This window comes from Pelophylax lessonae (assembly GCF_965119305.1).
Source record: "Pelophylax lessonae genome assembly, chromosome: 7".
In the NCBI taxonomy this organism is placed as follows: domain Eukaryota; kingdom Metazoa; phylum Chordata; class Amphibia; order Anura; family Ranidae; genus Pelophylax; species Pelophylax lessonae.
Genome location: NC_138774.1, coordinates 1,131,886 through 1,145,932, shown reverse-complemented (window position 1 = coordinate 1,145,932; position 14,047 = coordinate 1,131,886).

Genomic DNA, 14,047 nt, shown 5'->3' with positions numbered 1-14,047 from the left:
AGGGATTGGAGGGTTAGGGTTAGGCATTAGTGGGTTAGAGTTAGGGAGCTATGGTTAGGGGGCTAGGGTTAGGTATTAGGAGATTAGGGTTAGGTATTAGGAGATTAGGGTTAGGTTTAGGACTAGGTGTAAGCAGTAGGGATTTAAAATCCCTGGACTGGTAGAGCAGCTTGCTGGGGCCTGACAGTGAAGAATCACAGGAGGTAGGTAGAGCGGGACCTTGGGGGAGGTCCAGTGTTCGGTCACCTGACAGATTTTCTGTAAAGGTGAACCTACACGTAGCTCTGCACTCCTGTGACCTGTATTCAGCCGACAGCAGACTAAAGCCGCTGTCGACCGTGTTGTTGGGATGGGAAATAACTTAGACTGGGTGGGAGGAGCCTGATGGGGGAGCAGAGAGATTCGTTCTGCTCTGACTGTTCATGATTGCACTATGCACAGTTAGGGTTGGGGTTAGGGGGTAAGGTTAGGGATTGAGCGTTAGGGAGTTAGGGTTTAGCCATTACAGGGTTAGGATTAGGTTGCTAGGTTTAGGGTTAGGCATTAGGGGGTGAGGGTTAAGCAGTGGGTATTTCAAATCCCTGGACTGGTAGAGCGGCTTGCTGGTGCCTGACAGTGCAGAATCGCAGGAGGTAGGTAGAGCGGGACCTTGGGGGAGGTCCAGTGTTAGGTCATCTGACAGATTTTCTGTAAAGGTGAACCTACACCTAGCTCTGCACTCCTGTGACCTGTATTCAGCTGACAGCAGACTAAAGCCCGCTGTCGACCGTGTTGTCAGGATGGGAAATAACTTAAAACAAACAAAAGTAAAATTCCCAGTTCAATCTGCCAGCCAGTTTGCTTACCAACCAAATTAATCTGTCTAACAGTTTGCGTCAAAACAGGGGTTTAGTTAGCACACATTTCCGAACGCATGTGAAAGCTGCAGGGCCACTCCACAGCACCCTGTATACCTGCAGTCCTAACTCTAATGAATTTATGAGAGTCTCCACAGTGGAAGCACATGCAAGCGAATGGATAGATAGGGGGCAGGTGAGCCTGGAGGTGGCCCATCCCTCCTCTGAAAGGTAATTGGGGGCATAATGGAAGCCCAGCTGATGGTATTACAGCAAAGGCATCCAGTATGTCCACTCACCAGTACACATTAACAACAAAGAAAATGGCCACTGCCCCCACCTATTACTGGCCTTCATGGCAAAGAACACATGGAAGGGCAACGCACATGAAACAAACAAAAGTAAAATTCCCAGTTCAATCTGCCAGCCAGTTTGCTTACCGACCAAATTAACCTGTCTAACAGTTTGCGTCAAAACAGGGGTTTAGTTAGCACACATTTCAGAGGAGGGATGGGCCACCTCCAGGCTCACCTGCCCCCTATCTATCCATTAGCTTGCATATGCTTCCACTGTGAAGACTCTTATAAATTCATTAGAGTTAGGACTGCAGGTAATACAGGGAGCCGTGAGGTGGCCCTGCAGCTTTGAGTAGTATATTCAAATTCCATATTGATACAGTATATTGCATAACGAGCTGACGCGTTTCGGGAGCAGAATCTCCCTTCTTCAGAGATCAGTATATTCAAAATATATCTACAAAAAAATGAATAATGGGTTGGAGTAGAGGATAAAAGATGAAAAAATGGAGTAAAAAAAAAAAATATATATTGATAGAATAATAAGGACTCAAAGGAGTATTGAAATACTCACGGATCAATAAAAAACTCAATGGAAGGATTGGACTCCCGTGTGGAAGCGGCGGACCATGTCTGACCCGGGAGCTGAAGGGTCCCGATGGGATAGCAACCAGAGGAGGGGGGTCCATGGCAGGTGGGTGATGAGTGAGAGGTGAAAAGATATAAATATAAATGGAAGTGAAGGTATAGCACGGTGTTGCCAATAATAATGGACGTACACACATATGTAGATTGGATAGGAAGGGCTCGTGTGGTGCCAGTGAGGAACACCCAACTGAAGAAGATAAAAGTGGATTACAAGGAAAGTAACGAAGTGACTGAACCACCAGGTAGCTTGGTGAAGGAGAAAAGGATAATCGATGGTGATGTGACATGGCAGATTGCCAGAAATGTAAGAAATGGCAGTGGTGAAAAGATGAAAGAAAAGGGTGCTATCCGGGGAGAATGAATTCCAGGAGGGAATGAAGGGGGAATGGGAAACTATCCAACCTACCATGTTGCCCCAAAAGCTAGCAGCCAGCCCGGGACCCTAGAGTGATGTAGCGGGTGATGACGGGTCAGGAAGCCGAGACGTCCAAAACCTCGTGGAGGAGAGGAACGCTGAGGGCGGACCATCACCGCCCGCAGATGTAGAGGCACGCCATGGCGCAGTGACGTCAGTGAGGACACTGCAGCACAGCGTCATAGGTGCGGCATGACGCCGATGTAATGGTGGACCAGCTTGTCCCGGAAGGGGGAGGGGTGGGGACAGCAAGGGGGGCGGAGCCTCCCTCTTTATACATCGCAGCTCCCGGAGTCAGAACAACCACCAACTAGACACCCAGGAGCCCAACGGCCCATTAGGAAATGTAGCTCCCTGTGTGACCCCCCTCCTCTGGTTGCTATCCCATCGGGACCCTTCAGCTCCCGGGTCAGACATGGTCCGCCGCTTCCACACGGGAGTCCAATCCTTCCATTGAGTTTTTTATTGATCCGTGAGTATTTCAATACTCCTTTGAGTCCTTATTATTCTATCGATATATATATATTTTTTTTTTACTCCATTTTTTCATCTTTTATCCTCTACTCCAACCCATTCCGGGACGAGCGAGTCCACCATTACATCGGCGTCATGCCGCACCTATGACGCTGTGCTGCAGTGTCCTCACTGACGTCACTGCGCCATGGCGTGCCTCTACATCTGAGGGCGGTGATGGTCCGCCCTCAGCGTTCCTCTCCTCCACGAGGTTTTGGACGTCTCGGCTTCCTGACCCGTCATCACCCGCTACATGACGCTAGGGTCCCAGGCTGGCTGCTAGCTTTTGGGGCAACATGGTAGGTTGGATAGTTTCCCATTCCCCCTTCACCTCTTCATTCCCTCCTGGAATTCATTCTCCCCCCCGGATAGCACCCTTTTCTTTCATCTTTTATCCTCTACTCCAACCCATTATTAATATTTTTGTAGATATATTTTGAATATACTGATCTCTGAAGAAGGGAGATTCTGCTCCCGAAACGCGTCAGCTCGTTATGCAATATACTGTATCAATATGGAATTTGAATATACTACTCAGGCCATTATGAAAACCAAGCGGTTACACCATTATGTTTGCCTATATGCGATGTAACATTGTTCATGTTGTATATATTTCATATTTTAGCTATTGAGCTATGTCATGTGCTATTTTAGTACATGTTATTAATTGTTTATATAATGCAATAAAATCATACATTGTTTTACACATTTATTGTGCATTCTATTGATCTCCAGCCACTACCACCTCATATAAAGTCCCGTGGGCCAATTTCTCTTTTTCTATATGAATTTTGGGATGGAGGCGTGCTTTGGTGGGAACCAGACCATTGTCCCTTGTTGTATATGTAAGGGACTCTATCAATGTCCATATGCATAGATTAGGGACATAAGCAAAGGACATATGTAAGGGACTGTATCAATGTCCACATGCATAGATTAGGGACATAAGCAAAGGACATATGTAAGGGACTGTATCAATGTCCATATGCATAGATTAGGGACATAAGCAAAGGACATATATAAGGGACTGTATCAATGTCCATATGCACGGTCCATGAAAGTTCCAGGGGAAGGATGACCAGCAAAGGGCAAGCTCTCCAGGAGAGTGAAGCCAACTCTGGATATGTGGATAAAAGAAAGAGAGGAGAGCGCCTCTGACTGCAATCGTATTTAACATTGACAGAATAAACAGTAGTAACTCACATAGAGGTAAAAACCGTTGCTCATCTAAGGACGCCCAGTGATGCAGTGTAGCCCACACCGAGGCCGCAAAGCCCGGGATGTCAGCAGGAGACGGTGAGGGAGCCGGCATTCGCCGTCTTCTGGGCGAGCTGACGTCAGCGGGAGGCGGAGACCGCGATGTAAGGGTGTATGACGTCAGGGGAAGGTGGAAGATGGCACACAACGCGTTTCACAGCGTGCGCGACGGCCACACCGGGCATGCGTGCTCCTTTTTCAAGTGTCAAAACACTTTACACTTGAAAAAGGAGCGCGCATGCCCGGTGTGGCCGTTGCGCATGCTCTGAAACAATACCAAAGAGCACAATGAGTGGTAAGGCCATTGGTATCCAAACAGAAGACCACAATCCCCGCGTATGATGACTATTCCATGTTTCTGAAGTATGAAGCCATCTAATCCCAAATCTTATGAAACTTGGAAGGACAACCTCTATGAATTTATAACATATTCTGTATGGTAAGGTGTTGTTTATTTCTGCTGCCAGGCCCCAAAAGTCGGCGGATGATCTCGGCATCCATGATCTGGCAATGAGTTTTCTAGCTGTGAAAAGAGTTTCATGAAGAAAGATCTTAGTGACTTTATCCAGGTCTACTTCATGGAGTATTCCCAGTAGACATGATTTAGGGTGTAGTGTCAGGGGAGAACCCATGTTGTCAGGTAGGAATTGAATGACTTGTTTCCAGTAACCCTGGATTTCGGGACAAAGCCAAGTTAAATGAAAAAAGGTGTCTAAGCCACCCCCAGACATAGGGCAGCGGGGATTTTGGTCTGTTCTATACCTAGCCATTCTGACAGAGGTGAGATTAGAACGGTGAAGGAAATATAGTTGTGTTAGTCGATCCGATAATTTAGGAGATACGAACTTGCAATCATCCAACTCCTCACTCCACTCCTCATCCTCCATAGTGTCCAAATCCCTCCCCCGCCTGTGTTTAAGCACATAAGTGAGTTTAGAGGAGGAGGGTAGATGTAACATGGTGTAGAACAGGGATCCTCAAACTACGGCCCTCCAGCTGTATCAGAACTACACGTCCAATGAGACATTGTATAACTCTGACATTCACAGACAGGGCTAAGCATGATGGGAATTGTAGTTCCCGAACAACTGGAGGGCCAAAGTTTGAGGACCCCTGGTGTAGAATATTGAAATAAATTTTTTAGAATCAGCACTCCTAATTACTTCCATAACTGGAGAAGTATCAATTTGAATGGTTTCAGTCGTAAACTGCACTTGAAAAGCATATCGAATTTGTAAGTATCTAAAAAACATTTGGTTTGGTCGGTGGAATTCACTTTTCAACCTTTCAAATGATTTAAGGCTTCCGTTTGTCAGTAGAGGAGATAAGTAATAGATACCTCTGGCACTCCATATGTTTGAGTCCGGGATAGATTGGAACTCTGATAAGGAAGTATTATGCCATAGGGGGGTAAATTGGTGAAATTGGGGGATGTCGAGTTTATCAGACACTACGTCCCATATGCACCTATATTGCTATACAGTGCCTTGTGAAAGTATTCGGCCCCCTTGAACTTTGCGACCTTTTGCCATATTTCAGGCTTCAAACATAAAGATATAAAACTGTAATTTTTTGTGAAGAATCAACAACAAGTGGGACACAATCATGAAGTGGAATGAAATTTATTGGATATTTCAAACTTTGTTAACAAATAAAAAACTGAAAAATTGGGCGTGCAAAATTATTCAGCCCCTTTACTTTCAGTGCAGCAAACTCTCTCCAGAAGTTCAGTGAGGATCTCTGAATGATCCAATGTTGACCTAAATGACTAATGATGATAAATAGAATCCACCTGTGTGTAATCAAGTCTCCGTATAAATGCACCTGCACTGTGATAGTCTCAGAGGTCTGTTTAAAGCGCAGAGAGCATCATGAAGAACAAGGAACACACCAGGCAGGTCCGAGATTCTGTTGTGGAGAAGTTTAAAGCCGGATTTGGATACAAAAAGATTTCCCAAGCTTTAAACATCCCAAGGAGCACTGTGCAAGCGATAATATTGAAATGGAAGGAGTATCAGACCACTGCAAATCTACGAAGACCTGGCCGTCCCTCTAAACTTTCAGCTCATACAAGGAGAAGACTGATCAGAGATGCAGCCAAGAGGCCCATGATCACTCTGGATGAACTGCAGAGATCTACAGCTGAGGTGGGAGACTCTGTCCATAGGACAACAATCAGTCGTATACTGCACAAATCTGCCCTTTATGGAAGAGTGGCAAGAAGAAAGCCATTTCTTAAAGATATCCATAAAAAGTGTCGTTTAAAGTTTGCCACAAGCCACCTGGGAGACACCAAACATGTGGAAGAAGGGGCTCTGCTCAGATGAAACCAAAATCAAACTTTTTGGCAACAATGCAAAACGTTATGTTTGGTGTAAAAGCAACACAGCTCATCACCCTGAACACACCATCCCCACTGTGAAACATGGTGGTGGCAGCATCATAGTTTGGGCCTGCTTTTCTTCAGCAGGGACAGGATGGTTAAAATTGATGGGAAGATGGATGGAACCAAGTACAGGACCATTCTGGAAGAAAACCTAATGGAGTCTGCAAAAGACCTGAGACTGGGACAGAGATTTGTCTTCCAACAAGACAATGATCCAAAACATAAAGCAAAATCTACAATGGAATGGTTCACAAATAAACATATCCAGGTGTTAGAATGGCCAAGTCAAAGTCCAGACCTGAATCCAATCGAGAATCTGTGGAAAGAACTGAAAACTTCTGTTCACAAACGCTCTCCATCCAACCTCACTGAGCTCGAGCTGTTTTGCAAGGAGGAATGGGCAAAAATTTCAGTCTCTCAATGTGCAAAACTGATAGAGACATACCCCAAGCCACTTACAGCTGTAATCGCAGCAAAAGGTGGCGCTATAAAGTATTAACTTAAGGGGGCTGAATAATTTTGCACGCCCAATTTTTCAGTTTTTTATTTGTTAAAAAAGTTTGAAATATCCAATAAATTTCGTTCCACTTCATGATTGTGTCCCACTTGATGTTGATTCTTCACAAAAAATTACAGTTTTATATCTTTATGTTTGAAGCCTGAAATGTGGCAAAAAGTCGCAAAGTTCAAGGGGGCCGAATACTTTCGCAAGGCACTGTATATGAGAGATTTATTGTCGCCTGGAATCTCAGCTCCCCTCTGTCCACTCATTATTACATATAGTGGGTCTGCTGTAGGGTGTGACCATGTGGGACATAGAAGAGAATGGAATCTGTGTTTGTCTATGTGAAATAGTGGGGACAGCTGAGTCCCCAGGTAATATAGATTTATGTCGGGAAGCCCAGCGCCTCCTAGATCTGTGGGATTTTTAAGCTTCTGCCATGGTAGCTTATGTCTACTTGTGCCCCAGACAAATGGTCTAAGCAATGACTCCATTAACTTGAAGTGTTTAAGAGGTAGATAAATTGGTGAGTGCCAGAGGAGATAGAGAACTTTGGGAAGGAGAATCATTTTTATAAGGTTTATGCGACCCATCACCGTAATCTGCAATCTGAGTCCAGGTTTTTGCTTTGATCATAGTGAAGAGAGGTTGTATGTTATCAGGGACATAGTCCACCGAAGAGTTGGCAATCTGACCCCTAGGTATTTAATGTGACTTACCCTCTGTAGTGGTAGATCTATGTGATTGGATGAAGGTGGGAAACTTTCTACCAAACAACAATAAATAGATAAGAAAGCTGCGCTAATATGAACCAGTAGGTAATGTGCAAAAACCATACTAAATAGGTTATAGTGATTGACAAAAATATTGTGCCTACAGTGCCTTGCGAAATTATTCGGCCCCCTTGAACTTTGCGACCTTTTGCCACATTTCAGGCTTCAAACATAAAGATATAAAACTGTCATTTTTTGTGAAGAATCAACAACAAGTGGGACACAATCATGAAGTGGAACGAAATTTATTGGATATTTCAAACTTTTTTAACAAATACAAAACTGAAAAATTGGGCGTGCAAAATTATTCGGCCCCCCTTAAGTTAATACTTTGTAGCGCCACCTTTTGCTGCGATTACAGCTGTAAGTGGCTTGGGGTATGTCTCTATCAGTTTTGCACATCGAGAGACTGAAATTTTTGCCCATTCCTCCTTGCAAAACAGCTCAAGCACAGTGAGGTTGAATGGAGAGCGTTTGTGAACAGCAGTTTTCAGTTCTTTCCACAGATTCTCGATTGGATTGAGGTCTGGACTTTGACTTGGCCATTCTAACACCTGGATATGTTTATTTGTGAACCATTCCATTGTAGATTTTGCTTTATGTTTTGGATCATTGTCTTGTTGGAAGACAAATCTCCGTCCCAGTCTCAGGTCTTTTGCAGACTCCATCAGGTTTTCTTCCAGAATGGTCCTGTATTTGGCTCCATCCATCTTCCCATCAATTTTAACCATCTTCCCTGTCCCTGCTGAAGAAAAGCAGGCCCAAACCATGATGCTGCCACCACCATGTTTGACAGTGGGGGATGGTGTGTTCAGGGTGATGAGCTGTGTTGCTTTTATGCCAAACATAACGTTTTGCATTGTTGCCAAAAAGTTTGATTTTGGTTTCATCTGAGCAGAGCTCCTTCTTCCACATGTTTGGTGTCTCCCAGGTGGCTTGTGGCAAACTTTAAACGACACTTTTTATGGATATCTTTAAGAAATGGCTTTCTTCTTCCACTCTTCCATAAAGGGCAGATTTGTGCAGTATACGACTGATTGTTGTCCTATGGACAGAGTCTCCCACCTCAGCTGTAGATCTCTGCAGTTCATCCAGAGTGATCATGGGCCTCTTGGCTGCATCTCTGATCAGTCTTCTCCTTGTATGAGCTGAAAGTTTAGAGGGACGGCCAGGTCTTCGTAGATTTGCAGTGGTCTGATACTCCTTCCATTTCAATATTATCACTTGCACAGTGCTCCTTGGGATGTTTAAAGCTTGGGAAATCTTTTTGTATCCAAATCCGGCTTTAAACTTCTCCACAACAGTATCTCTGACCTGCCTGGTGTGTTCCTTGTTCTTCATGATGCTCTCTGCGCTTTAAACGGACCTCTGAGACTATCACAGTGCAGGTGCATTTATACGGAGACTTGATTACACACAGGTGGATTCTATTTATCATCATTAGTCATTTAGGTCAACATTGGATCATTCAGAGATCCTCACTGAACTTCTGGAGAGAGTTTGCTGCACTGAAAGTAAAGGGGCTGAATAATTTTGCACGCCCAATTTTTCAGTTTTTTATTTGTTAACAAAGTTTGAAATATCCAATAAATTTCGTTCCACTTCATGATTGTGTCCTACTTGTTGATTCTTCACAAAAAATTACAGTTTTATATCTTTATGTTTGAAGCCTGAAATGTGGCAAAAGGTTGCAAAGTTCAAGGGGGCCGAATACTTTTGCAAGGCACTGTATATAGTAAATAGCATCAAACACTCAGTGAGACACCAAATGTAACTAATGTGTAACATAAATAATAATAAGTGACCACTAGAAATCACAAAGAAATACATAAACAGTATTGTGAAAATAGTCCATAAATAATCATGGCATAGATGATAATATCATATAAAGTCCCAAAGTTGAATCCAAAGGAAAAGTGAAATGATAAAGATGTGAAGATTAATCTGCAGTCACCCCAGTGATCCAAGGACAGTGACACACTTATCTCCTTACCAGAACCTGTATGAACCTCCTCACAGCGCCACTTAGATAAGAAATCCTTCCTCCAGCAAGTAACCATGGATATGGCCAGGAGAGAGTAAACTAATCCTGATGTTAATCGAAGTGAACTCCAATGGTGCCATACAAGAAAAAGGGGCTCGATAGTGTAATAATGTCAAACATTTATTAAAATAAATGTATAAAATAAAACTCACATATATACTCAGGAAATTCGCTCTGGATAAAAAAGCCGGTAGCCCGTCCTCTGGGCAGCGCGGTGACGTCAGCACGCCGTGCCCTACGCGCTCGTCTCAACAGACTTCTGATAGGGATGCAGGCAGCGTGCTGACCTCATCATATAAAGACAACCAATGGACCCTGCCTCGATCTGAGGTGTGCAGGAAGAGTAGCGGGCGCCATATTGAGTACTGGATCAGCTGCCCTCAATTTAAAAGGAACATTAAACAGCTGTGAACGATATAAAGGCCAACCTTTTGCCCCAAAATTGTATTTGATGGGTTATAAGAAAGGCCAATCGAACAATTTTATTAAAAATAGTCGCTGTTTGTAATAGTATCAGCAGGACCAGATGAAAATAAGGAATAATGATAAAAAACGATAATAATCGAGGTACTGGCATAGTGAGACACTAGATATGGCCATAAAAATTATTAATAAATATCATTAATATTAAATTAATAATAATAAATAAATGAACAAATATTCAATTAATATTCCAAGAGTCAGCCAAATATAGTAATGTGTCATCTGGGTACATGCTTATCTTTTCTGTCATGGAACCCATGCATAACCCGATCACCCCTGAGAGAGAGCGCACTGCAATCGCCAGTGGTTCAGCAGGCAGAGCATAAAGCAAGGGAGACAAAGGGCACCCTTGTCGGGTCCCTCTAGTGAGGGGAACTGATCAGATATCCATCTGTAGGTAGGCCTAGACAGTTGGTGGTAAGTGGGGATTCTATAGTCAGAAGGACTGATAGAATAATTTGTCACCAGGATCACCTCAACCGAATGGTTTGCTGTCTCCCTGGTGCCAGGGTTCGGCATGTGGTGGACCGGGTTGATGAATTACTGGGAGGGGCTTGGGCCTGACCCAGCTGTCTTGGTCCACATTGGAACCAATGACAGAATATATGGAAGGTGGAGGCTCATTAACCACTTAAGCCCCGGAGGATTTGGCTGCTAAAAGACCAAGGGGTTTTTTGCGATTTTTTTTACTGCGTGACTTTAACGGACAATTGCGCGGTCGTGCGACGCTGTACCTAAACGAATTTGACTTCCTTTTTTTCCCACAAACAGAGCTTTCTTTTGGTGGTATTTGATCACCTGTGCGATTTTTTGATCATGCGCTATAAACAAAAAAAGAGCGTCAATTTTGCAAAAATAACAATATTTTTCACATTTTTTTTATATGAAATTCCCCAAAAAAAAATGTAAAAATCAAAATTTTTTAACATTTTAGGCCAATTTGTTTTCTGCTACATATGTTTGGTTAAAAAAAATTGCAAAAAGCGTATTTTGATTGGTTTGCGCAATTACTAACAAAGGGAAATATTTTTGTCATTTTTTTCTTTTAACGCGTAATGGCGGCGATCTGCGATTTTTTTTCGGTACTGCGACATTGCGGCGGACAGATCGGACCCTTGACTGACATTTTTGACACTTTTGGGGTTACCAGTGACATTATTGCAGTAATCAGTGCTATACATATGCACTGTTACTGCAAAAATGACACTGGCAGGGAAGGGGTTAACTGTTTTGGAGAGGGAGGGGTTAAGTGTGTCCTAGGGGCGTGTTTCTAACTGTAAAGGAACATGGCTATTGGTGTAAAAACAAAGATCAACGGTCCTACATAGTAGAACCGTCTGATCTTCATTTTTACACCAGGGAGAATGACGGGCGGCTTGTTTACATAAGCCGCTCTGCCTTTCTCCCTTCACCAGAGCGATCGTGAGTGACCGGCAGACGATCGGGTCCGCCGGTCACACGCACTGACTTGTCAGTGAACGAGCCGGGGCAGGCGCCCCGCAATTGGCTCACAAGTCAGTGACAGGCGAGTGACGTACCGATACGTCACTCTGCCTGGCCGGGGCTGACCGCCGCAGTATCTAGTCGTGCGGCGGTCGGCAACCGGTTAAGAACCAATCTAATAAACTAGGCTGCAAGTGGAAGGGAAGGACCTCCAAGGTGATATTCTCTGAAATATTGCCTGTGCCATGCGCAACACAGGAAAGGCAGGGGGAGATCAGAGAGCTGAATGCATGGCTAAAGACCTGGGGTAAGAAGGAGGGATTTGGGTTTTTAGAGCACTGGGCTCACTTTTCATTGGGGTGCAACCTATACGCTAAAGATGGTTTGCACCTAAATAGAAGGGGGACTTTTATTCTAGGGGAGATGTTTATGGGAAGGCTGGAGGAGTTTTTAAACTAGGATTGAAGGGGGGGGGTGAATGAAATTATAATGGGGCAGACAGGGGTCAGCCCCTATTGGTGGGTGGAATGGGGAAAGATGGGGGGAGAGTTATGGCAGAGGATAAGAAGGTTCCCATGTTACAAACAACCATTGGAAATTGTACTATTTGTACTAAAATAAAAAATATGCAAAATAATTGTGCAAAATGTGACAATAAATTAAAGTGTTTGTTCACCAATGGCAGAAGTCTGCCAAGCAAAGTCGGTGAGTTGGAAGCTCTGGTGCACGAGGAGAACTATGAATTAATTGGTATTGCTGAATCTTGGCTTCATTCCTCACATGACTGGGCTATTAATATTCCTGGCTATGCTCTCTTTCGGAAAGACCGGGTAAAACGGAGGGGTGGGGGTGTCTGTCTCTATGTGCAGTGCTTTAAGTGGGCCGGTACGCACCGGTACTCAGTTCCGCCACTTCCAAATATGGCTCTTGAGGGTACCGCCACCTCTCTGTGTGCCTTAGCGTACCGGTACGCTCATTTTTGACATATGCGCCAGACCAGTCACCACCAGTGAGTCCCCCTGGCTCCGGAGTCCCAGTCCAGGCCAGCAGCAGCGGCAGGACCCTAATGTGAGAGGGGGGCTCTGTGGGGACCCTGATGTGGGGAGGCTCTGTGGGGACCCTGATGTGGGGAGGCTCTGTGGGGACCCTGATGTGAGGTGCGCTCTGTGGGGACCCTGATGTGGGGAGGCTCTGTGGGGACCCTGATGTGAGGTGGGGGCACTCTGTGGAGCCCTGATGTGAGGTGGGGGTGCTCTGGGGAGCCCTGATATGAGGTGGGGGCGCTCTGTGGGGGCCCTGATGTGAGGGGAGGCTCTGTGGGGACCCTGATGTGAGGTGGGGGGGCGCTCTGTGGGGGCCCTGATGTGAGGGGGGGCTCTGTGGGGACCCTGGTGTGGGGAGGCTCTGTAGGGGCCCTGATGTGAGGTGGGGGGTGCTCTGTAGGGGCCCTGATGTGAAGGGGGGCTCTGTGGGGACCCTGATGTGAAGGGGGGCTCTGTGGGGACCCTGATATAAAAAAAATGTATAGGCTATAATAGAGTACCGGCACCTCTTTTGGGCCACTTAAAGCACTGTCTATGTGAGAAGTGATCTCATAGTGAGTGTGAAAGAGGACCTAGTTGATGGGGAGTGTGCTGAGCCTGAAGCATTATGGGTGGAAATGTACATGGGTGTGCGTAATACAAAGATTATCATTGGAGTTTGTTATAGACCTCCCAGTATTAATGAGGAGGCGGAGACTCCGCTCCTGGCACAGATAGAAAGGGCTTCAAGGGCCGGGACAGTGATAATAATGGGGGATGGTAACTACCCAGACATTGACTGGAGTAATGGCACTGCTGGAACAGTTAAAGGGCACAGATGTATAAACCTATTACAAGACAATTTTATGGTGCCGTTTATTGAGGCCCCCACTAGAAATGATGCTCTGTTGGACCCGGTAATCTCAAACCATGCAGAGTTTATTACCAATGTTCATATAAAACATCTGGGTAGCAGTGACCATAACATGATTTCATTTAATGTTAGCTGTAAGCAAAAAACGCATACAGAAAATACAAAAACACTTCACTTTAAGAAAGCAAATTTCCCAAGGATGAGGGCCGCTCTCCAGGATTTAGACTGGGAGGGAATATTGGAATATCGGCATCGATGAGCAAAGAACAGAAATGGGAATTTTTAAAAAGACTTCACTGCAAAGTATATTCCCATGGGTAATAAGTTTAAAAAGCTAAAAATAAAACCTATGTGGCTCACGGCCAAAGTTAAAAAAGCTATAAATAAAAAGAGCTTTTAAAAAATATAAAAATGAGGGAACACTATCATCGTTTAATTGTTACAAAGAATATAACAGAATATGTAAAAAGGAAATCAGGGACGCAAAAATTCAAAATGAACGACAGAATGCAAAAGATAGTAGGACAAACCCCAAAATATTCTTCATATATATTA